Here is a 23,922-nt window from a genome sequence, read left to right on the forward strand (position 1 = left end):
TGTGTTAGAGTTTAAGATTTTATTATAATTTCTTCTGTTTGATGATTTTGACCTGGGTTTTGCAATAAACCTCGATTTGCTGATAATTGGAGTCGTTTCAATTCTTCAATCTCTCACCAGCGATCTCTGACCAAGTCATTGTTAAGATATTCCTCACCTTAATTCCGGGGTCGAGAATCTAGGGTCATCTTGAACGATTCGAACCCGTTCACTCAGGACAGGCTGCTGGTTAGGTAATAAACAGCAGTGTCCTATTCTCTCTCTTGGGAAAGCTACTCCAGCGAAGTAGGAACCGGGTGGGTGTTGCACCACCGGCAAGAGAGAGAATCACCTGGGCATTGGTGGGGGTCTGGATATCTGTGTGATATAAGCCTCAGGCTTCCGGTTAGGGATAAACGGCAGGCTTGATTCAGTGCTCTCTTCCGTGGAGGTGTCCCAGTGCGGCATCCCCTGGCCTCTGAAGTTTCAGTGCCAGCTGGAGAGAGACACACACAGATACTCAAACCCCAGATATCGGCCCAGTAGTGGAGTAGCAGAGATGGAACCCTCTACAGGCTCTAGATATATTATGATATAATGACTATGGTTTAGTTAAGTGTTCAGTGTTATGAAGTTATTGCCAGGCATGTAAGATAAAATTTATAAATGAGGAAATTTATACACTGGATTGAACCAGCAAAACGTAATTATTTTAAAACAGGCCTTCTGCACTTTTAATTAGGGCATCATATGTAAAAGTGTGATAATTCTGCACCAGAATTGTATTGCAAGTTAAAAGAAAATAGATGTACTTCTTTCTTATTCCCTTTCATTCAGTCTATCCTGAAGATTAAAGTTTTAAAACTCAATTGCTTAAAATTAGGGTTGCACTATTGAAAATTATGGACTAAATTGTGATGAATGGATGAACTCAGATTGTAATTATATTAACTGACAATGAATTCCTTAAACATTGTCAAATGATATTAATATATCTTCTTCAACATTTGTCCTGCAGTAACAGAACAATGTTAAATATAATGAGAAGAATACCTGTATACTCAACATTTATACTGAACAGTCAAATCATTTAAAGGTTCAGTTAATTCATGATTAAAACAGATTAATTAGAAATGGTTTTTTTTGCAGTAACACATTAGGTAATAATCTTTACAGGATAATCTTACTTAAATATCAAACTGCAAAAGTCAAATTTGTAAAAATGGGAATTCAGGTTGTACTGCGATTATTAACATTGTAGAAATTAATAGCTTCAGCTTTTGTAAATACTTCAAATTAATATGAGTTTTTAATTAGCAGCTACCAATAATTTGATTTAATTTCATACATGGCTATCCCAGTGAATGTCAAATCTGATTACAAGGTTTGAAATCATCATTATTGGATTGGATTTGTTTATTGTCACGTGTACCGAGGTACAGTGAAAAGTATTGTTCTGCGTACAGTCCAGACAGATCATTCCATACATAAAAAGAACATACATAGGGCAAACATAAAATACACAATGTAAATACATAGACACAGGCATTGGGTGAAGCATACAGGGATATAGTACTACTCAGCAGAAAAGATGTGTAAGAGAACAGGTCAGTTCATGAGAGGGTCATTTAGGAGTCTGGTAACAGTGGGGAAGAAGCTCTTTTTGAGTCTGTTCGTGCGTGTTCTCAGACTTTTGAATCTCCTGCCCGATGGAAGAAGTTGGAAGAGTGAATAAGCCGGGTGGGAGGGGTCTTTGATTATGCTGCCCGCTTTCCCCAGGCAGCGGGAGGTGCAGACAGAGTCAATGGATGGGACGCAGGTTCACGTGATGGACTGGGCTGTGTTCACGACTCTCTGTAGACTCTCATGAGCAATTAGTGCGTCATTGTGTATGTGTAAAAAACAAAATCCTAATTTAACCATCAATAGACCTGAGGAATTGACACAGATTGACGGAAAAAATACTTTCCTTTTTGGTAACATTCATTTTTTTCATTCTTTCACAGGATGTGAGCTTTGCTGCCATGGTCAGTATTTGTTCTTGAAAGGCTGCTAGTGAGTTGTTTCCTTGAACCGCTGCATGTGGCACACACTGCTGTACTGTGCACCAGTAATGGAGGGAGCAAAAGTGTAAAGCGGTGGTTTCGGTGCCAGAAGAGTGAACTTCTTTGTCCTGGATGGTATTGAGCTCCTCCAGTGTTCTCCAGTTGTTTTGTCACTTATTCTTTACTTCTTTGTTCTCTCAGTTTCGTTCTCTAACTGTGTTTAATTCAGTTATTTAAGTTTCAGCTATTTAAGGACGGTCCCTCATGTCAGTTACTCATCAACCAATTGATTTCTTATGTTGTAAGTGTAACATAAACGGCTTCCTTGTGGTGCACTTGACAAAGGAAGGTTCAGACGTGGAGATAACTTCAACACATTTATTTTTTAAATTTAAAAACATTTTTTAAAGTCATTCCTTTTATTAACACATGCATAAAATACAGCGGATATTTTAATTAATGCCGACATTATAACATCCTGTACCAATCCACCATTGGTAACAAAGTTATGAGCATAAAGTAAATAAACTCAAATGCCATTTTATGTGAAGAAAATGAAAAATGCCGTCCCAACAATGCAGCAATCCTTTAATGATAGAGTTTAGCTGCTGACCCATCCAATTCCAGATTTTAAAAATCACCACTTACAGCAACGAGGAATGCTTTTAGTCTCATAACCAAGTTATTATGAAGGTATTGGCCACTTAACACATGCTCCATATATAAAGGTCAGAGTTTCAGATGATTGATGAAACTACATTAGAAATTCAGAGAGCTGGTCATGTCGAAGCAGGAAGTACTAAATTGTTTTATCAATAGCATGTGGATGGTGGAATGAAGGATGTGGTCTTATATGGGGGCAGCCAAATAGAAATCCAAAAATCAGTAATTTAAAGTTTATTCCAGCTATAATGTACGATATTTGAATTCCAAGGTATCACATTGCATATTTCTGAGTCCATTCCCGGGCTATTCTGTTATACTTTTCCCTATCTGTTTTGTAGATACGTGCAATCTCTGGCACAAGTGGGTCATCAGGGTTTGGATCACATAACAGTGAACAAATGGACAATAGAACTTTAGAAATAGTTAATGCAGGGGACCACTGTGATCTTAGAATATCAACACAGATGCTGCCATTACTGTTACTATTTGGGTGATAAATTCTCGTAGTAAACGCAACCTTGGGTGGTTTGAAAGGGTAGTCTGTAGGAAAATGAATTGTCAAGAAAAAGACTCCACCCTGATATGGACTGTCATTAGGTCCCATGATTGTGGCTTGCCAGTGAAACATGTCATCTCCAACTGGACCTGCAGAACATTGTGCTGGAGGATCACGAGCCAGGTCCTGGAGTTCCTTGTTAATCTGCTTCAGCGCCATCCCAGGGGCGGGCCTCAGCCGCTCGGCGGCGGGGGAACAGTGGGAAAGGAGGCTGAGTGCAGGCAGGCTCCGTCCCCCCGGCGCCCAGTCCGCTCCCACCCGGCCGCTGCCCGGCGCCGCTCCTGCTGCCCGCTCCCGGGTTCCGCTCCTCGGCCCCGCTGCCGGGCTCCGCTCCCCGCTGCCTGCTCCCGGCTCCGCTTCCCCGCTCTGCTTCCCCGCTCCCGCTGCCGGCTGCTCTCCCCTCTTGGTCCGGGCTCCGGGACCCTGATTCTCGGCACAGGATGGCGGCCGCCGGCTCAACACGTTTATTAAACTATTTACACTTCTATTACTCGGGTTCGACACTACTGCTAATCCTACTATAGCTACCCAGACTGACTAACCAGCTGCTGCAATCCACGTGGTGGGTGTAATATTAAATCAACCCTGTGTCTCTACTCACTGACTGTCTCCACTGGAAAGAGGCAGATCATGTGTGTGGTGTCCTTTATATATGGGTTGGTATAATGCACCCCTGTGGTCGTGTCACCTCCGTGTGCATCGTGATTGTCCATTGGTCATCTCCTATCTCACCGATCCATTGGCTGAGTGTGTGTGTGTGATGTTTCTGGTGCTCCCTCGAGTGTCTAGTTAGCCTACATGCATCTACATTGATGCACATCACCACACCAATCAGCTTACTGCTTTCCTGTGACGCAGTCTTGAACTTTTTTTTCAAACTCAGCGTGCTGCTTGAACAGCAAGAAGGCCCTGAGCCTCGATCTGTACTTACCATCTACCTGAGTAGAGATGTCCCTCGCAGGTCTGGTTGTCTCCGATCCCGGAGAGAAGTGCAGCCCTGAGCCTCGTGCTGTATTTACCGTCTGCCTGAGTAGAGATGTCCCGCGCAGGTCTGGCTGTCTCTGTTCCCAGATGGAAGTGCAGCCCTGAGCCTCGCGCTGTATTTATCCCGTGCCTGAGTAGAGATGTCCCTCGCAGGTCTGGCTGTCTCAGTTCCCAGAGGGAAGTGCAGCCCTGAGCCTCGTACTGGATTTACCCTCTGCCTGAGTGGAGATGTCCCTCGCAGGTCTGGCTGTCTCTGCTCCCGGAGAGAAGTGCAGCGCTGAGCCTCGCAGCACGGTAGCATTGTGGATAGCACAATTGCTTCACAGCTCCAGGGTCCCAGGTTCGATTCCGGCTTTGGTCACTGTCTGTGCGGAGTCTGCACATTCTCCCCGTGTGTGCGTGGGTTTCCTCCGAGTGCTCCGGTTTCCTCCCACAATCCAACGATGTGCAGGTTAGGTGGATTGGCCATGATAAATTGCCCTTAGTGTCCAAAATTGCCCTTAGTGTTGGGTGGGGTTACTGGGTTACGGGGAGAGGGTGGAGGTGTTGACCTTGGGTAGGGTGCTCTTTCCAAGAGCCGGTGCAGACTCGACGGGCCGAATGGCCTCCTTCTGCACTGTAAATTCTATGATAATTATGATTTACCGTCGGCCTGAGTAGACATGTCCCTCGCAGGTCCAGCTGTCTCCATTCCCCGGAGAGAAGTGCAGCCCTGAGCCTCGCGCTGTATTTACCGTCTGCCTGAGTAGAGATGTCCCTCGCAGGTCCAGCTGTCTCCGTTCCCCGGAGAGAAGTGCAGCCCTGAGCCTCGCGCTGTATTTACCGTCTGCCTGAGTAGAGATGTCCCTCGCAGGTCCAGCTGTCTCCGTTCCCCGGAGAGAAGTGCAGCCCTGAGCCTCGCGCTGTATTTACTGTCTGCCTGAGTAGAGATGTCCCTTGCAGGTCCAGCTGTCTCCGCTCCCGGAAGGGAAGTGCAGCCCCGAGCCTCGCGCTGTATTTATTCTGTGCCCGAGTAGCGATGTCCCTCGCAGGTCCGGCTGTCTCCGCTCCCAGAAGGTAAGTGCCATAGTCAGTTAAATGCTACCTTAATGTCAAGGGCAATAATTCTCACATCACAGCTGGAATTCAGCTCCTTTGTCCATGTTTGGATTTAGACTGTAATATGGTCAGACCTCCAGACAGCGGTGAATACTGGAGTAATGTCTGAGTATGAAGATCTGGAAAGTATGTGGCAGAATCGATGACCCAGATTTTGTGGTCACTTCACTCTTGGCCTCAAAGAAAGCTACCCACTTGACCTCACATTTTCTGTGACATGGATTTCCCCTTTCCTAATATTAGTTTGAACTTGACACCAAGTCATTTTAACTTTTGCCATCCAGCAACAGTAATGTAAAAATCAGGGTAGAGGCCAATCACATTGAAGTAATCCCACAGACAGCAAACTAGGAAGTGAAATGTCCTGATCATGTTTCACATTGTAACATTTTGCAGACAGTGGAAAGATGTTTGGGACATTCATGTGAGATTACGCTAGAAGCTGAAATATCATAAACAAGCTCTTAAAGAAAATTACGAATATGTGAATGTTTTCATAATAGAGAATTTGACTTTCCATAATATAAAATTGGTTTTAGCGGGCCAACGAGGTTCTTTATTTGTAATTATGAACATAGTGCACCACCAAAAACCCAGTTGCACCTCATCCAACAAGGTATTGAATTTTCAAGATTTTTTACAGTGAGACTAATGGTATGAAAAAACAAATTCCTGTCAGTTTAGTGATTTCTAATTGATTGCAGCCTTCAACAGTGCACCTCATGGAGACGCATGGAATCACTCAGAGGAACCTTTGTGTTTCTACATTTAAGTATGCATGTGCTGGCTTCAAAAGTTGCTGTCAGTTTCAGAGGGGTAATGGTCGCAAAGGCTGACAGTTTTACCTTCATTTTTACTGCAATATTGTTGTTAGACGGGGAAGTATTAAGCTTTATACTGTCTGAGATAAGTGATACAGCTCAAATAGTAAAGACAGTGCATTTCTGGAATATATTTAGAGCAGTTTACTGTAACTCAGGAGGAATTTTCTACTTTTGGAGTTTCTCACATATAAAGACAGTCTTTCTGTGCAATTTAGGTCTACATTTTGTGGCACTGCATAGATTTAATTTGATTTCATTGGGGCAGGCAAGTGACACCCGTGTGGCTGGCATGTCATTTGTAATTACTTCAGTGAAGAGAATCTTGCAGGCAATTGGCCATTGGGAATCGATGTGCGAGTTTGCAAAGTGGCACGATGCAATGAATTTCTCCACCCCTCCCCCACTCCGTTTATTTAATGCCCAAGAAGGGTTAAGACCACGTTATACTCTGTTGTAAACAACAAACTAGAATTAGTTAAGAGTATGACTTAGAACCTTAGTTAGGCCACACTTGGAGTATAGTGTTCAATTCTGGTCGCCACGCTACCAGAAGGATGTGGAGGCTTTAGAGAGGGTGCAGAAGAGATTTACCAGAATGTTGCCTCGTGTGGAGAGCATTAGCTATGAGGAGCGGTTGAATAAACCCGGTTTGTTCTCACTGGAACGACGGAGGTTGAGGGGCGACCTGATAGAGGTCTACAAAATTATGAGGGGCATAGACAGAGTGGATAGTCAGAGGCTTTTCCCCAGGGTAGAGGGGTCAATTACTCGGGGGCATAGGTTTAAGGTGCGAGGGGCAAGGTTTAGAGGAGATGTACGAGGCAAGTTTTTTTACACAGAGGGTAGTGGGTGCCAGGAACTCGCTGCCGGTGGAGGTGGTGGAAGCTGGGATGATAGTGACATTTAAGGGGTATCTTGACAAATACATGAATAGGATGGGAATAGAGGGATACGGACCCAGGAAGTGTAGAAGATTGTAGTTTAGTCGGGCAGCATGGTCGGCACGGGCTTGGAGGGCCGAAGGGCCTGTTCCTGTGCTGTACGTTTCTTTGTTCTTTGTTCTTTGTTCAAGTAGAGACAATAATATGGTTAGAGTTGATTTTAGGCTTACCAGGAAGAAGCAAGAACCATAACAAAGGGTTTTAAAGATAAGAAAGACCACCTTCCAAGGATTCAGAAATAAGTTAATCGTGGTTAATTTGGTTGAGCTTAGAGGTAAACCTATGGACAAATAATGGAAATCATTCAAAGATATATTTGATACACGATGCACTATCAATTACGACAAGATGAGAGTAGAATGTAATTGAGGCTTTACTACACAGAGATGTGTGGCCTCCTACAGCAGCTGACGAAATGGCTGCTGTTCGGAGAGCACACACATTTATAGTCCGCCTCCTGGGCGGAGCCAGCAGGCAGGGATCTACCCCCGTACCTGTAGTACAGGGGCCTTACCGTAATACCCATATAATACAACAGTGGTGACTACCTCATTCACCCCCTGTTAAAAATGAGTCCAGCGGATTTGATGGAAAACTATATACATAGATTTGTTTTAAAATTACAGAGAAGGTTACAAATTTAGACGATCGGGCGCCTTGATCTGTCGTTGAGAGCGCCGCAGTGCTGGTGGCGACTCAGGCATCGGCTGGACTCCGGGAGCATGTCGAAATCCTCTTCATCCCCGGGTGGGAGCAAGGGGAGGATGGATTGTCCTGGAGCGGGGACTGCGGTGGGGTGCGCCGGGGGAGGGGAAGGTGGCGCCGGGGCGGAGGGGTGAGTGGGGACCCAGGTGGTGCCAGATCCCTGAGGGAGACTGTGTCTTGGCTGCCGTCAGGGTACACTACGTAGGCGTACTGCGGGTTCACATGGAGTAGCTGTACTCTCTCAACCAACGGGTCCGCCTTATGGAGCCGCACGTGCCTGCGGAGGAGAACGGGTCCTGAAGCTGCCAGCCACGTTGGGAGCGAAACCCCGGATGTGGACTTCCTGGGGAAGGCAAAAAGACGTTCATGGGGGGTTTCGTTGGTCGCGGTGCACAGGAGCGACCAAATGGAGTGAAGTGCGCCGGGGAGGACTTCCTGCCAGCGGGAGGCCGGGAGATTTCTGGACCGTAGGACCAGCTGGACGGCCCTCCAGACCGTCCCATTCTCCCGCTCCACCTGCCCATTTCCCCTGGGGTTGTAGCTGGTCGTCCTGCTCGAGGCAATGCCCCTGTTGAGCAGGTACTGGCGCAGCCCCTCGCTCATAAATAAGGATCCCCGGTCGCTGCGGACGTAGGCGGGGAAACCGAACAGAGCGAAGATGGTGTTGAGGGCTTTGATGACGGTGGCAGACGTCATATCGGGGCATGGGACGGCGAAGGGGAATCGGGAATACTCGTCGACCACATTAGGAAAGTACGTGTTGCGGTCGATGGAGGGGAGGGGCCCTTTGAAGTCCATGCTGAGGCGTTCAAAGGGGCGGGAGGCCTTCACCAGACGCGCACGGTCTGGCTGTTAGAAGTGTGGTTTACACTCCGCGCAGACCTGGCAGTCTCTGGTGATAGCCCTGATTTCCTCGATGGAATCGGGCAGATTGAGGGCCTTAATGAAGTGGCAAAAGCGGGTGACTCCTGGGTGACAGAGATCGTCGTGCAGGGTCCGGAGTTGGTCCACTTGTGTGCTGGCACATGTACCTCAGGACAGGGCATCGGGGGGCTCGTTGAGCTTACCGGGGCGATACAAAATCTCGTAATTGTAGGTGGAGAGCTCGATCCTCCACCTCAAGATTTTATCATTTTTGATCTTACCCCGCTGTGTGTTGTTAAACATGAAGGCAACCGACCGTTGGTCAGTGAGGAGAGTGAATCTCTTGGAAGGGGAGCGTCTCGTCGACTGTGTGCATCGCGGCCTTGATACGGTTGAAGGCCTGGTGAGCCTCAGCCGTCAGTGGGAAAACGGTGGATTGAATGAGTGGGCGGGCCTTGTCCGCATAGTTTGTGACCCACTGGGCGTAATACGAAAAGAACCCCAGGCATCGTTTGAGGGCCTTGGGGCAGTGGGAGTTCCATGAGGGGGCGCATGCGATCGGGGTCGGGCCCTAGAACTCCGTTCTGAACGACATAGCCGAGGATGGCTAATCGGTTTGTGCTGAACACACACTTCTCCTTGTTGTAAGTTAGGTTGAGGAGTGTGGCGGTGTGAAGAAATTTGGAAAGGTTGCGTCGTGGTCCTGCTGGTCGTGGGCGCAGTTGGTGATGTTGTCCAGGTACGGGAAGGTGGCCCGCTGCCTGTTCCGGTCAACCATTTGGTCCATCACCCGTTGGAAGACCGAGACCCCGTTAGTGACGGCGAAGGGAACCCTAAGGAAATGGTAAAGGCGGCCGTCTGCTTCAAACGTGGTGTACAGGCGGTCCGCCTTACGGATGGGGAGCTGGTGGTAGGCAGATTTCAGGTCCACTGTCGAGAAGACCCGGTACTTTGCAATCTAATTGACCATATCAGATATGCGTGGGAGGGGGTACGCGTCGAGCTGCGTGTACCAATTGATGGTCTGGCTGTAGTCAACGACCATCCTGTTTTTCTCCCCGGTTTTCACCACTACCACTTGGGCTCTCCAGGAGCTGTTGCTGGCCTCGATGATACCTTCCCGCAGCAGCTGCTGGACCTCAGACCTGATGATGGTCTGGTCCTGGGCGCTGTACCGTCTGCTCCTGGTGGCGACGGGTTTGCAATCCAGGGTGAGGTTTGCAAACAGGGAAGGCGGGTCGACCTTAAGGGTTGTGAGGCCGCAAATAGTAAGGGGTGGTAGGGGCCTGCCAAATTTCAGGGTTATGCTCTGGAGGTTGCACTGGAAGTCCAGGCTGGGTAGCAAGGCAGCGCTGAGGTTGGGAAGCACCTTGAGCCGGAGGCCGCTGAAATCTACGCCGTGGACGGTGAGTGTTGCGATGCAGTACCCCCGGATTGCCACCGAGTGGGATCCGGAGGCCAGGGAGATTCTTTGGTTAGCGGGGTTTACCGCGAGGGAGCAGCGCCTTACCGTATCGGGGATGAAGCTCTCAGTGCTCCCGGAGTCCAGAAGGCAGGATATTTCATGCCCGTCGACCTTCACCTTTGTCGAAGCGGTCGTGAGGTTGTGCGGTCGAGACTGGTCGATCGTGACCGAGGCGGTTGCAGACGATGAGCAGCCCGATGAGGTGCCCGACGGGCAGGGGTCCTGAGGCGGGTAAGATGGCAGCGCCCACTGGCCACACGTGTCCTGGGGCAGGCAAGATGGCGGCGCCCTCGGGCCGCACGTGTCCTGAGGCAGGCAAGATGGCGGTGCCCATTGGTTCTGAGGCAAGCAAGATGGCGACGCCCATGGGCTGCACGTGTTGTGAGTGGAGGAAGATGGCGGCGCCCATGGGCCGCATGTGGTCTGAGGAGAGGAAGATGGCGACGCTCACTGACCGTATGTGGGGGGTGCCGGGACAATAGCGGCGATTGAGCGGGCCTGGCACACTGCAGCGAAATGTTCCTTCATGCCTCAGGCTTTGCAGAGCGCACTCCGCGCCGGGCAGCGCTGCCGGGGGTGTTTTGTCTGTCCGCAGATGTAGCACTTGGGTCCCCCGGGGTTGGTTGGCTGCCGCGCGGTGCAGGCATGGGGTTGGCTGAGAGCGGTCGCTGATGGAGTTCACGATGGGGTGGCCGCTGGCGGGGTCCACGATGCACAGTGGGAGTGGGCCGTGCGGTCGGGGGCATAAGCCTGTACGTTGCGTAAGGCGACTGTGAGTGAGAGCGCTATTTTCTTGGTCGCCGCGAGGTCATGCGTGGCCCCTTCTAAGAGGCGCTGGCGGATGTAGTTAGACCCTATGCCCGTAACGAACGCGTCTCTCATTAGCAGGTTTGAATGTTCAGTGGCCGAAACGGCCTGGCAGTCACAGTCTCTCACCAGGGTGAGCAGGGCACGCCAGAAATCTTCCACAGACTCACCGGGAAGTTGGTGCCGTGTGGATAGGAGGTGCCTGCCGTAAATCGTGTTGGTCTGCTGAGCGTAATTCTCCTTCAGTAACGCCATGGCCTCTGTGAAGGTAGGCGCGTCCTGGACGAGGGGAAAAACGTTGGAGCGCAGCCACGTGTACAGAATCTGGAGCTTCTGTACTTCTGAGATTGGGACTGGCGCACACCCGATGTAAGCTTCAAAGCAAGCTAGCCAATGTTGGAAGTCCTTTTTGGCGTTGTCTGCTTGAGGATGCAGCTGCAGGCGATCCGGCTTGATGCGGAGGTCCATCTCTGAAAAATCTCTGTGTAATAAATTGATGCACTATCAATTACGACGAGACGAGAGTAGAGAGTAATCAAGGCTTTATTACACAGAGATGTGTGGCCTCCTACAGCAGTTTACAAAATGGTTGCTGTTCGGAGAGCACATACATTTATACTCCGCCTCCTGGGTGGAGCCAGCAGTCAGGGATCTACCCCCGTACCTGTAGTACAGGGGCCTTACCGTAATACCCATATACACAATATAATACAACAGTGGTGACTATCACAATACAATATATGTAGTCCCATAAAAGGCAGAAGGCCCACGTGACATTGAAGTAACCGTGGCTGATACACAAGGAAAGAGACCGTGGGTGGCAAGTTAAAAGAAAAAGCTGAAATAAATGCAAATAATGTGAAAATCCAGCAGGCTTTATGAACAATGTAAAATATATGGGGCTGAATTCTCCGTTCCAGAGGCAAGTATTGACACCGCCGTCAAAACGGTGGAGGTTCACGACGGCGTATTTGGGTCATCAGCTGCAGTGATTCAACTGTTCCCAAGGATATAGCACGGGCGCAAAGGGAAGCTCATCAAGTCTTTAACGAACCGGCGGCCGATTCGCCGCCTCCACGATTGACACGACGCCGGGGCTGCATATAATGCATTCTCCCCATCCCACACACAAGCGTCGCAGCCAAGATGGTCGCAAGGAGCGCAGTGCTGCGATTCCGGGACGACGAACTAGAGACCCTCCTGGACGCCGTGGAAGAGAGGAGGCTGGTCCTGTACCCCAGGCCGGGATGGAGGTCAGCAGGCTTCATCGTTCGCCGTGCCTGGGCAGAGGTGGAAATCGCCGTCAGCGCCATTGGGGTGGTGGCCCGGACTGCAGACCAGTGCAGGACGAAACTGCACAACCTCTTCAGGGCAGCCAGGGTGAGTACCCAGCACTGTGCCCCTGGCACCAAGCACCCTACCCCCCGCACAGAAGTAACCCCCCCCCCAGGGGGCCAGTCGGATCCACCCATGCCAGCCGCAATGGCCGGGTGCCCTGACCACTGATGCCATCAGAGACCCAACCCCTGGGCTACGTGCGTCGGACCGTCTCACACTGTTGCTGTTTGCGTTTGTTTCACCCAAGGGCAAAGCTGCGCTGGGTGCAGGAGAAAACCAGAGGGAGACCAACAGACTTCCATCCACTCACTGTGCCCGAGCAAAGGGCATTCGGCATTGTCGACGGGCCGGAGGAGAAGGAGGTCCCGACGTGGAGGTCGGCAGCGCGCCACAAAGTGAGAGCCCCCTGCCTGGTTGTGGGTCCTCATGACAAACGTGTGCCCACCAAACCCCCCTCACCCCACACCCCAATCCCATCACCCCACACCACATCCCCTCATACCCCCCCACCCTAACCCCCCTCACCCCACACCTCAACCCTCCTCACCCCAACCACCTCACCCCACACCCCAATCCCTCACAACCCCCACACCAAACCTCCTCACCCCACACCCTAACCCCCCTCACCCCACAACCCACACACCCCACACCTCAACCCTCCTCACCCAAAACCCCTCACCCCACACCCAACCCCCTCACCCCACACCCCAACCACCCTCACCCACAACCCACACACCACAACCCTCCTCACCCCAAACCCCTCACCCCACACCCTAACCGCCCTCACCCTACAATCCACACACCCCACACCACAACACTCCTCGCCCCAACGCCCTCACCCCACACCCCAACCACACTCACCCCACAACCCACACACCCCACACCACAACCCTCCTCACCCCAACCCTCTCACCCCACACCCCAACCCCCTCACCCCACACCCCAACCACCCTCACCCACAACCCACACACCACAACCCTCCTCACCCCAACCCTCTCACCCCACACCCCCACCCCCTCACCCCACACCCTAACCGCCCTCACCCCACAATCCACACACCCCACACCACAACCCTCCTCACCCCAACCCCCTCACCCCAACCCCCCTCACCCCACAACCCACACACGCCACACCACAACCCTCCTCACCCCAACCCCCTCACCCCACACTCCAACCCCCCTCACCCCACAACCCACACACCCCACACCCCAACCCTCCTCACCCCAACCCCCTCACCCCACAGCCCAACCCTCCTCACCCAAAACCTCCTCACCCCACACCCTAATCCCACTCACCCCACACACCCCACACCCCAACCCTCCTCACCCCAAACCTCCTCACCCCACACCTTAACTCCCCTCACCCCACACCCCACACACCCCACACCCCAACCCACCTCACCCCAACCCCCTCACCCCACACCCCAACCCCCCACACCCACACCCCAACCCTCCTCACCCCAATCCCCTCACCCCACACCCCAACCCCCCTACAACCCCCACATCCCAGCCCTCACCACCTCACGCGTCACCCCCGTTCGGCTGTCTAACCAAACACGCTGTCTTGTGTATTACGGGACCAACGGGGATGGTCTCAGCCCATCCAAGGCCCCCCGCCCCCAGCGAGTGCCAGAGGTGGTGCCCCCAGAAATCCGAGCACCGACGGGGAGAGCAGCCGAACACCAGCCCTCTGCTCGAGAATCCCAGGGCACCACAACCCAGAACACCACGACCCAGGCACCACGACCCAGGAGACCCCGGAGTTCAAGTCGGATGAGGACACTGACTTTCTGTCACAGCTGTCTCCAACACCCTCCACCAACTCAGAGACCGTCACCTCGGTTGGGAAAATTAGTGAAGAGGCTTCTGGGACAGTCACTGCTGCGCACCACACAGTCGTTCCGATACAGCAAGTGGAGGTAGGAGCAGCTGAGGGGCCGAATGGTCGGAGGGCAGGCCGGCCCCAGCAACCAGCTGCCGTCCAGACGGGTCCCGGGCTCCTGGGAAATCCAGTCCCACCTATAGTTCAGGTGCAGTCAGAGACCCAGGGACGACATGAGGAGATGATGGCCGGCTTCCAGCACCTGCAGGAGCAGGGAGTGGTGCCGGTCATGTGTGCCACCCAGGCCGCAACGGCAGGGCGGCGTCCGCGGTGTAGGCAATGGGGGCTATGTTGTTGGACATGGGTCAGAATATGCAAGGCCTGGGGCATTCTGTGCAGTCGGGGGCAGTGGCCCAGGACAGGGCTGCCCACTCACAGGCAACTATGTGCCAGAGCCATCCAGAGATTGCAGCGGCGCTCCTCAGCGTGGCCCAATCACAGCAGGCCATGACTGAGAGCATTGGCGGCATTTCCCAGGTGCTCACACAGACACAGAGGGAGATGGCTCAGTCCCAAAGGGAGGTGGCCCAGTCCCAGAAGGAGGTAGCCCACTCCCTGTGCTCCATGGCCGCTAACTTGCAGACCCTGTTCGATACCAGAGTGGGCCTCCAAGACTGGCAGCACCAGGTGTCGGGGGGGGGGGCCTGGTGGGTTGGCTCTCTTCGCACCCCCGTCCCATTGACAAGCCCATGGACCATCAGGCCCGAGGGAGGAGGAGGTGCCTAGGCCCGTGCCGGCTCTTGCAGGGGAGGTCCCGGAACACCACAGCGCCTCAGACTCCCTCCCTCCTGTCCCTGGTGCATCTGCTGGACAGCGGGCAGAACAGTGCGGCACTATGCCACCCGTGATTCCCGAACAGCGGCCGGGTCCATCTAGGCCGGGCCACCCCAGGAGACGTGCGACAACGGGGGCCCTCATCGCAGGGCAGGAGTCACAGCGGGCCGCCTCCACTCCTACTGTACCGTCTGGGGAACACAGAGGCATAGCGGTAGGGCCCATAAGGCCAGGAAGTTAGACACCAGTTAAGTTGGCACAGGTGCAGGGTACAGTTTAGTTATAGGGGCTAGGGTACAGACTGTATATTATTTTTCAGAATAACATGATTAACATGATTGGAACCTGCCTCTGTGCTCTGTCTGATGGGTGTGGGGGTGGGGCGGTCAGTGATGGCCACAGGAAGTGAGGGGCGGTGAACGAGTGAGGTCCACTGGGTGGACCGTGCAGCCCCCCCCTCCCCCAACCGGCCCCATCACCCCGTCCCCAGCGATTCGACAGGACCTTATGATGGACTGTCCAGCTCGCATGCAGGGATCACCCAGGGGAAGGTGCTACTCTGGGCATGAATCAGACATGTTTTAACGATGTGGAGCACGGAGCTCATCGCAGAGTGGGCTGTCATCATCCTCCATCCCATGGACCAGACCCGCTGTCACTGGCAACTTAGTGCCCCCAGCTCATAGTGCCGCAGGTTTATATAACGGGGGGGGGTGCATGCAGGTGGTCTGGTGATGTGGGATGTGAGGGTGGTTGGTGGTGTGAGAGGTGAGGGTGAGAGGTGGTGTGGGGGGTGAGGGTGAGAGGTGGTGTGGGAGGTGAGGGTGAGAGGTGAGGGTGTTCGGTGGTGTGGGAGGTGAGGGTGAGAGGTGGTGTGGGGGTGAGGGTGTTCGGTGGTGTGGGGGGTGAGGGTGTTCGGTGGTGTGGGAGGTGAGGGTGTTGGGTGGTGTGGGAGGTGAGGGTGTTCGGTGGTGTGGGAGGTGAGGGAGTTCGGTGGTGTGGGAGGTGAGGGAGTTCGGTGGTGTGGGAGGTGAGGGTGTTCGGTGGTGTGGGAGGTGAGGGTGTTCGGTGGTGTGGGAGGTGAGGGTGTTCGGTGGTGTGAGAGGTGAGGGTGAGAGGTGGTGTGCGGGGTGAGGGTGAGAGGTGGTGTGGGAGGTGAGGGTGAGAGGTGAGGGTGTTCGGTGGTGTGGGGGGTGAGGGTGTTCGGTGGTGTGGGGGGTGAGGGTGTTCGGTGGTGTGGGAGGTGAGGGTGTTCGGTGGTGTGGGGGGTGAGGGTGGTGTGAGAGGTGAGGGTGTTCGGTGGTGTGGGAGGTGAGGGTGTTCGATGGTGTGAGAGGTGAGGGTGTTCGGTGGTGTGGGAGCTGAGGGGGTTTGGTGGTGTGGGGGGGTGAGGGTGTTCGGTGGTGTGGGGGTGAGGGTGTTCGGTGGTGTGAGAGGTGAGGGTGTTCGGTGGTGTGAGAGGTGAGGGTGTTCGGTGGTGTGGGAGGTGAGGATGTTCGGTGGTGTGAGTGGTGAGGGTGTTCGGTGGTGTGGGAGGTGTGGGTGTTCGGTGGTGTGGGAGGTGAGGGTGTTCGGTGGTGTGGGAGGTGAGGGTGTTTGGTGGTGTGGGAGGTGAGGGTGTTCGGTGGTGTGGGAGGTGAGGGTGTTCGGTGGTGTGGGAGGTGAGGGTGTTCGGTGGTGTGGGAGGTGAGGGTGTTCGGTGGTGTGGGGGGTGAGGGTGTTCGGTGGTGTGGGAGGTGAGGGTGTTCGGTGGTGTGAGAGGTGAGGGTGTTCGGTGGTGTGGGAGGTGAGGGTGTTCGGTGGTGTGGGGGGTGAGGGTGTTCGGTGGTGTGGGAGGTGAGGGTGTTTGGTGGTGTGAGAGGTGAGGGTGTTCGGTGATGTGGGGGGTGAGGGTGTTCGGTGGTGTGGGGGGTGAGGGTGTTCGGTGGTGTGGGAGGTGAGGGTGTTCGGTGGTGTGGGAGGTGAGGGTGTTCGGTGGTGTGAGAGGTGAGGGTGTTCGGTGGAGTGGGAGGTGAGGGTGTTCGGTGGTGTGAGAGGTGAGGGTGTTCGGTGGTGTGAGAGGTGAGGGTGTTCGGTGGTGTGGGAGCTGAGGGGGTTCGGTGGTGTGGGAGGTGAGGGTGTTTGGTGGTGTGAGAGGTGAGGGTGTTCGGTGATGTGGGGGGTGAGGGTGTTCGGTGGTGTGGGGGGTGAGGGTGTTCGGTGGTGTGAGAGGTGAGGGTGTTCGGTGGTGTGGGAGGTGAGGGTGTTCGGTGGTGTGAGAGGTGAGGGTGTTCGGTGGAGTGGGAGGTGAGGGTGTTCGGTGGTGTGGGAGGTGAGGGAGTTCGGTGGTGTGGGAGGTGAGGGAGTTCGGTGGTGTGGGAGGTGAGGGTGTTCGGTGGTGTGGGAGGTGAGGGTGTTCGGTGGTGTGGGAGGTGAGGGTGTTCGGTGGTGTGAGAGGTGAGGGTGAGAGGTGGTGTGCGGGGTGAGGGTGAGAGGTGGTGTGGGAGGTGAGGGTGAGAGGTGAGGGTGTTCGGTGGTGTGGGGGGTGAGGGTGTTCGGTGGTGTGGGGGGTGAGGGTGTTCGGTGGTGTGGGAGGTGAGGGTGTTCGGTGGTGTGGGGGGTGAGGGTGGTGTGAGAGGTGAGGGTGTTCGGTGGTGTGGGAGGTGAGGGTGTTCGATGGTGTGAGAGGTGAGGGTGTTCGGTGGTGTGGGAGCTGAGGGGGTTTGGTGGTGTGGGGGGGTGAGGGTGTTCGGTGGTGTGGGGGTGAGGGTGTTCGGTGGTGTGAGAGGTGAGGGTGTTCGGTGGTGTGAGAGGTGAGGGTGTTCGGTGGTGTGGGAGGTGAGGATGTTCGGTGGTGTGAGTGGTGAGGGTGTTCGGTGGTGTGGGAGGTGTGGGTGTTCGGTGGTGTGGGAGGTGAGGGTGTTCGGTGGTGTGGGAGGTGAGGGTGTTTGGTGGTGTGGGAGGTGAGGGTGTTCGGTGGTGTGGGAGGTGAGGGTGTTCAGTGGTGTGGGAGGTGAGGGTGTTCGGTGGTGTGGGAGGTGAGGGTGTTCGGTGGTGTGGGGGGTGAGGGTGTTCGGTGGTGTGGGAGGTGAGGGTGTTCGGTGGTGTGAGAGGTGAGGGTGTTCGGTGGTGTGGGAGGTGAGGGTGTTCGGTGGTGTGGGGGGTGAGGGTGTTCGGTGGTGTGGGAGGTGAGGGTGTTTGGTGGTGTGAGAGGTGAGGGTGTTCGGTGATATGGGGGGTGAGGGTGTTCGGTGGTGTGGGGGGTGAGGGTGTTCGGTGGTGTGAGAGGTGAGGGTGTTCGGTGGTGTGGGAGGTGAGGGTGTTTGGTGGTGTGGGGGGTGAGGGTGTTCGGTGGTGTGGGGGTGAGGGTGTTCGGTGGTGTGAGAGGTGAGGGTGTTCGGTGGTGTGAGAGGTGAGGGTGTTCGGTGGTGTGGGAGGTGAGGATGTTCGGTGGTGTGAGAGTTGAGGGTGTTCGGTGGTGTGGGAGGTGTGGGTGTTCGGTGGTGTGGGAGGTGAGGGTGTTCGGTGGTGTGGGAGGTGAGGGTGCTCGGTGGTGTGGGAGGTGAGGGTGTTCGGTGGTGTGGGGGGTGAGGGTGTTTGGTGGTGTGGGAGGTGAGGGTGTTCGGTGGTGTGGGAGGTGAGGGTGTTCGGTGGTGTGAGAGGTGAGGGTGTTCGGTGGTGTGAGAGGTGAGGGTGTTCAGTGGTGTGGGAGGTGAGGGTGTTCGGTGGTGTGGGAGGTGAGGGAGTTCGGTGGTGTGGGAGGTGAGGGTGTTCGGTGGTGTGGGAGGTGAAGGTGTTCGGTGGTGTGGGAGGTGAGGGTGTTCGGTGGTGTGGGAGGTGAGGGTGTTCGGCGGTGTGGGAGGTGAGGGTGTTCGGTGGTGTGGGAGGTGAGGGTGTTCGGTGGTGAGGGGGGTGAGGGTGTTCGGTGGTGTGAGAGGTGAGGGTGTTCGGTGGTGTGGGAGGTGAGGGTGTTCGGTGGTGTGAGAGGTGAGGGTGTTTGGTGGTGTGGGGGGTGAGGGTGTTCGGTGGTGTGGGGGTGAGGGTGTTCGGTGGTGTGAGAGGTGAGGGTGTTCGGTGGTGTGAGAGGTGAGGGTGTTCGGTGGTGTGGGAGGTGAGGATGTTCGGTGGTGTGAGTGGTGAGGGAGTTCGGTGGTGTGGGAGGTGTGGGTGTTCGGTGGTGTGGGAGGTGAGGGTGTTCGGTGGTGTGGGAGGTGAGGGTGTTCGGTGGTGTGGGAGGTGAGGGTGTTCGGTGGTGTGGGGGGTGAGGGTGTTTGGTGGTGTGGGAGGTGAGGGTGTTCGGTGGTGTGGGAGGTGAGGGTGTTCGGTGGTGTGGGAGGTGAGGGTGTTCGGTGGTGTGGGAGGTGAGGGTGTTCGGTGGTGTGGGAGGTGAGGGTGTTCGGTGGTGTGGGAGGTGAGGGTGTTCGGTGGTGTGGGGGGTGAGGGTGTTCGGTGGTGTGGGAGGTGAGGGTGTTCGGTGGTGTGAGAGGTGAGGGTGTTCGGTGGTGTGGGAGGTGTGGGTGTTCGGTGGTGTGGGAGGTGAGGGTGTTCGGTGGTCTGGGAGGTGAGGGTGTTCGGTGGTGTGGGAGGTGTGGGTGTTCGGTGGTGTGGGGGGTGAGGGTGTTCGGTGGTGTGGGGGGTGAGGGTGTTCGGTGGTGTGGGAGATGAGGGTGTTCGGTGGTGTGGGAGGTGAGGGTGTTCGGTGGTGTGGGAGGTGTGGATGTTCGGTGGTGTGGGGGGTGAGGGTGTTCGGTGGTGTGGGAGGTGAGGGTGTTCGGTGGTGTGGGGGGTGAGGGTGTTCGGTGGTGTGGGAGGTGAGGGTGTTTGGTGGTGTGAGAGGTGAGGGTGTTCGGTGATTTGGGGGGTGAGGGTGTTCGGTGGTGTGGGGGGTGAGGGTGTTCGGTGGTGTGAGAGGTGAGGGTGTTCGGTGGTGTGGGAGGTGAGGGTGTTCGGTGGTGTGAGAGGTGAGGGTGTTCGGTGGTGTGGGAGGTGAGGGTGTTCGGTGGTGTGAGAGGTGAGGGTGTTCGGTGGTGCGGGAGCTGAGGGGGTTTGGTGGTGTGGGGGGTGAGGGTGTTCGGTGGTGTGGGAGGTGAGGATGTTCGGTGGTGTGGGAGGTGAGGGTGTTCGGTGGTGTGAGAGGTGAGGGTGTTCGGTGGTGTGGGGGGTGAGGGTGTTTGGTGGTGTGGGGGGTGAGGGTGAGAGGTGGTGTGGGGGTGAGGGTGTTCGGAGGTGTGAGAGGTGAGGGTGTTCGGTGGTGTGAGAGGTGAGGGTGTTCGGTGGTGTGGGAGGTGAGGATGTTCGGTGGTGTGAGAGGTGAGGGTGTTCGGTGGTGTGGGAGGTGTGGGTGTTCGGTGGTGTGGGAGGTGAGGGTGTTCGGTGGTGTGGGAGGTGAGGGTGTTCGGTGGTGTGGGAGGTGAGGGTGTTCGGTGGTGTGGGAGGTGAGGGTGTTCGGTGGTGTGGGAGGTGAGGGTGTTCGGTGGTGTGGGGGGTGAGGGTGTTCGGTGGTGTGGGAGGTGAGGGTGTTCGGTGGTGTGGGAGGTGAGGGTATGCTACTGTGGTGTCCCTGCCCCTGCCCAGCAATCCCCCCTCCCCCTAGTTGGTGAAACGTGTGCCTGCTAATGGGTCCCGTGCTCGCTGGCCCTGACGATGGGGTAGTGCGGCCTCCCGTGCCTGGCCAGCCCCCATGTCCCGCCCATTGTCCCCCTCCCCATTCTCCTCCTCGTCCGCGAGGCATGCTCTTGCTCCTCATCCTCCTCCAGCACATTGCTCCTATGCTGGGCTATATTGTGGAGGACGCAGCATACTACAATGATGCATCTGACCCTCCTAGCCCTGTACTGACGGGGCTCTCTAGAGCAGTCCAGGTACCTGAAGCGCATCCTCAACACCCGAAGAACCATTCCACCACACCCCTGGTCGCACGATGGGCATCATTGTAGTTGTTCTCTTTGTCGCTTTGTGGCCTCTGGATAGGTGTCATCAGCCATGACTGCAACGGGTAACCCCTGTCGCCCAGCAACCAGCCCCACAGCCGGCGGGGGGGGGGGGGGGGGGGGGGGGGGGGGGGGGCTGCCTCGAACATGTCGGGGATTACCGATTGTGTCAACATGAACGAGTCATGCATACTGCCCGGGAATTGGGCGCAGACGTGCAGGATCCTCATCTGGTGGTCACAGACCACCTGAACGTTCATGGAGTGGTACCCCTTCCTCTTTGTGAACAGCGGCCTGTTATCCACCGGTGGCTGTAGGGTGACATGCACCCCATCGATTACTCCCTGGACCCGGGGCATCCCGGGGATGGCGGCGAAGCCTACTGCTCGGGCATCCTGCTGGGTGCGGACCACAGTGTACTGCATGTACCTGTCTGCAAGGGCCTACAGTGCATCCATAACGGCACAGATGCACCTGTGCGCCGATGTCTGTGAGATGCCGGATAGGTCCCCACTCGGCGACTGGAAAGATTCCGTCGCATAAACGTTGAGGGCCACCGTCACCTTCACAGCCACCGGGAGCGGTATGCCATCATGTGGCAGATGTGTCAGACAGTCTCCCTGCTAATCTGCATTTTCCTCCTGCAGGCCCGGTCCGGGAATTCCTCAAAGGACATGCAGTCATGGTATATGCGTCCCCTCATCCGGTGCCTCCTTGGCACCACCTCCTCCTCCTCCTCGTCCTGTCGGGCGGCTAGACCTCCAGCCTGAGCGGCTGGCACCTGCCCCTCTGCTGCCGCTCCTCTGTTGCAGCCTCCACCTCCTCTCTGAGCTGTCCTCGCCCACGCTGCCACAGGGCAGTATGTAAGGAGGCCTCCGCCGCAATGGCGGCCAACATCGCTGGTTGGTGACCGAACATGATTATCTGCAGGGTGTGACAATAAGAGTAACAATTTTATAAACATAGTAAGAGAAAGATAATGGTATTTGGACATATCGGCCCATTAAAAACAGAGGCAGGTAGGATTAAAGCATAATAGCAAATATGTTAAATGACAATTTTACTGTCAAGGAAGAAGACAACATTGCAACAATGTAAGTAAACCTAAAAATAAGGCAAGGGGAGGGACTTAATGTATTTAAAATAAAAATAAGATAATGGAGAACATCATGGGACTTAAAAAAGAAAAAAACGACTTGCATTCAGAAAACGATTTCATGACCAACAAACATCTTAAACCACGTTGCAACCAATGAAATATTTTGAAATGTAGTCACTTAATAGTGTTGTAAGATAGAATATGTGGCAAAAACAAAAATGTGATCACGACCATATAATCTGTTTTCTGATATTTATTAGGGGTTCAGAATTCAGGACTCAATTGGAGATAGCTTATGTCACTCCAATATTTAAAAAGGGAGATAGAGAGAAAACAGGGAATTATAGACCAGTAAGCCTAACGTTGGTAGTGGGGAATAATGTTGAATCCGTTATCAAGGACTTTATAGCGGAACATTTAGAAAGCAGTGGTAGGATCTGACAGAGTCAGCATGGATTTATGAAGGGGAAATCATGCTTAACAAACCTGTTAGAATTCTTTGAAGATGTAACTGGTAGAGTTGACAAGGGGGAGCCAGTCAATGTGGTATATTTGGACTTTCAGAAAGTGTTTGACAAAGTCCTGCATAAGAGATTATTGTGCAAGATTAAAGCGCAGGGAATTGGGGGAAGTGTATTGAGATGGATAGAAAACTTGTTGGGAGAAAGGAAATAAAGATTAGGAATTAACGTGTCCTTTTCAAATTGGCAGGCAGTAACTAGTGGGGTGCCACAGGGATCGGCGCTGGGACCCCAGCTATTCACAATTTATATTAATGATTTGGAAGAGGGAACAAAATGTACCATCTCAAAGTATCAAAGTATGCAGATGATACCAAGTTGGGTGGGAAGGTGAATTGTGTTGAGGATGCAGAGATCCTTCAGCATGATCTGGACAGGTTGGCTGAGTGTGCAAATCAATGAAAGATGCAGTATAATTTGGATAAATGTGAGCTTATTAACTTTGGAAGCAAAAACAAGAAGGCAGATTACTACCTGAATGGCAGTAAATTAGGAGAGGGGAGTGTGTAGTGGGACCTGGGTGTCCTTGTGCACCAATTGCTGAAGGTAAGCATGCATGTGCAGCAGCAGTCAAGAAGGCAAATTGTATGTTTGCTTTTATTGCAAGAGGTTTCGAGTACAGGACAGGTTTGTGTTGTTGCAATTATACAGGGCCTTGGTGAGGCCACACCTGAATATTGTTTGCGGTTTTGGTCTCCTTTTCTGAGGGAGGATATTCTTGCTCCCGAGGCTGTGCAGCGAAGGTTTAGGAGGCTGATTCTGGGGATGGCGGGACTGATGTATGGAGAGTGATTGACTAGGTTAGGATTGTTCTCGCTGGAGTTCAGACGAATGAGGGGGATCTCATAGAGGCGGATAAAATTCTAACAGGACTAGATCGGGTGGATGTAGGAGGATGTTTCCAATGATGGGTGTGTCGAGAACCAGGGGTCACAGTCTGAGGATTCGGTGTAGACCAGTTCGGACAGAGATGAGGAGACACTTCTTCACCCAAAGAGTGATGAGCCTGTGGAATTCATTACCACAGGAAGTAGTTGAGGCTAAGACATTGAATACATTCAAGAAGTGGCTAGATATGGCACTTGAGGCGAATGGGATCAAGGGTTACCGGGAGAAAGCAGGATTAGGCCATTGAGTTAGACGATCAGACACGACTGTGACGAATGGTGGTGCAGGCTTCAAAGGCCGAATGGCTTCCTCCTGCTCCTATCTTCCATGTTTCTCTGTAAGAAGCTGGAATCATTCAACGTGAGGCAGAGTACATTAAAGGGAAAATTGACAGAATTGTTCAAAATTATGAAGAGTGTTGAAAGGGTGTTTCTGGTAACAGAAGGACCAATAATCAAAGAATATAGATTTCAGGTAATTGGCAAAAGAAAACCCACCTTGAGGGACAAGATATTTACACAGTGAGCATGATTGTGGTCTAGAATGCATTCATAATTCATGAATTCAGCCATAATTCT

The 23,922-nt window shown here is 53.9% G+C and overlaps 1 pseudogene; it reads right to left on the reverse strand.

The window, feature by feature from the left end:
• Positions 1-2,424: 2,424 nt before the first annotated feature.
• On the reverse strand, positions 2,425-3,606 carry LOC140429475 (ubiquitin-conjugating enzyme E2 D2 pseudogene; annotated as a pseudogene).
• Positions 3,607-23,922: the final 20,316 nt, after the last annotated feature.

This window comes from Scyliorhinus torazame, chromosome 9 (genome assembly GCF_047496885.1).
Source record: "Scyliorhinus torazame isolate Kashiwa2021f chromosome 9, sScyTor2.1, whole genome shotgun sequence".
NCBI classification, from domain to species: domain Eukaryota; kingdom Metazoa; phylum Chordata; class Chondrichthyes; order Carcharhiniformes; family Scyliorhinidae; genus Scyliorhinus; species Scyliorhinus torazame.